Here is a 1,898-nt window from a genome sequence, read left to right as displayed (position 1 = left end):
TTTTCACTTTTTTAACACTAACCTTTCTAATTTCAGATACCATGGTGACATCACTGGGACATCTTTACTGGAGGCTTTGAAAAAGAAGATACATCTTGGAATTCAGAAGCAAAAATTCTTCTCTTGCAATATGATAGAGTGAGCAAACATGGTTCCCACTTTTTAAGAAAACAGGAAGTTAGAAGTGACACTAAACAAAATGGAGAGCTTGTATTCCCTTATTTGGAAACACCTGAAAGATGATTTTGCATGTTGGTTAGTAAATTGATATTTTCAACAATTTGTAGTATTCACAGGAAACCTACAGAAATAAAATTACCTCTTTATCTCCATCAAAAGTTGCAACTTGCAGTGTTGGTTCTTCTGATCAACAAGGCTCTTCTTTATCCCCAGCTGTCTAGTATTTTTTATTGCCCTCCTTGTTATTGCATATATGCCCATATTCTCTAGTCTTAAGACCTGTGAAGTCTTCCTACACTCAAAAAGTTAATGTGCTGAAGCAATGAACTAACTTTTATGCAAAATAACATAGTGCATTGTGATAATGATATTTTTCCAAAATACCCAGAGGCAGCTGACTGTATTGTTGGAGTACTACAAGGACAGAAATACATCTGATATTACTAAGATGCTTTCTGTGTTGTTGTGTGGTCCAATTGCTTATCTGTATCTTAGAGCACATATTTTTTATTAGATTTGCTAAATAATTTTGCCCTTCAGGCTGACTTTTCTTGTAAAGTTTCTTCCTTATTTTCAAAGACTGAGCTGCAAACCCCTACATAAATGCTGACAGAGTGTGTGAATATCATCAGTGCATTTGTATTCGATCTTCAACTCTTGCTTCATGCAGAGACCTGAGACTAAAATCACATCAAAACATCAAAAATTGCTTAATTACTACTGTTTTAGAGCTAAGTTTACTATACCATGTGTGCCGTCCGTTCTTCACCTCACCTACCTCTCCGTTCCTGTTTTAATTCACTTGTTGGCCCTCTGTGACAGATGCCGTCTATAATTCTGCACACTCTTTGCATGGTGTCTAGTACAACAGTGTCCTCCATTTCATTGCCTCTTAAATGCTGTCTCACTAAATGCAATAAACAGTAATAATTTATTATACTATTCTTACAGTGATGGATGTGATCACCTGCTGCCCTCAGCAGTGGGCTATTTCTTACACCAGTGCAGGTCAAAAAAATGTATAAACCATGTAGTTTGCGTTTGCTTGCAGGAGAAATTTGTGTGAAATAATTTGTTTATCTTTAGGCAGTGACCTTGAAAGGCTGGAGAAGTGGGACCATGGGAGTCTTATGAAGTTCAGCAAAGAGAAATACAAAGTCTTACCCTTGAGGGGGAGGGGGGGGGAATAATTGCACACACCAGTACACAGTGGGGGCCAACCAGCTGGACAACAGTTTTGCAGAGAAGGATCTGGAGGTTCTGGTGGACAAGTTGGACATGAGCCAGCAATGCACTCTCGCAGAACAGAAAGGCCAACGGCATCCTGCATTAGGCAGAGTAAGTCAAGGGAGGTGATCCTTCTCCTCTGCTCAGCACTGCTGAGGCCATACCTGGAGTACTAGGCCCAGTTCTGGGCTCCCCAGCTCAAGAGAGACATGGACATACTAGAGTGAGTCCAGCAAAGGGCTGCAAAGATGATTAAAGGACTGGAGCATCTCTTATATGAGGAGCAGCTGAGAGAGCTGGGACTGTTTAGCCTGGAGAAGAAAAGGCTCAGGGAGATCTTATCAGTGTGTAACTATCTGATTGAAGAAGATAGAGCCAGACTTTTCTCAGCTGTGTCCAGTGATAGGACAAGAAATAATGGAGACAAACTGAAACATAAGAAATTCCACCTGAATATAAGAAAGAACATTTTTTTACTGTGAGAGTGGTGA

This window comes from Dromaius novaehollandiae, chromosome 1, assembly GCF_036370855.1.
Source record: "Dromaius novaehollandiae isolate bDroNov1 chromosome 1, bDroNov1.hap1, whole genome shotgun sequence".
In the NCBI taxonomy this organism is placed as follows: Eukaryota; Metazoa; Chordata; class Aves; order Casuariiformes; family Dromaiidae; genus Dromaius; species Dromaius novaehollandiae.
This window is presented reverse-complemented; position numbering follows the sequence as displayed.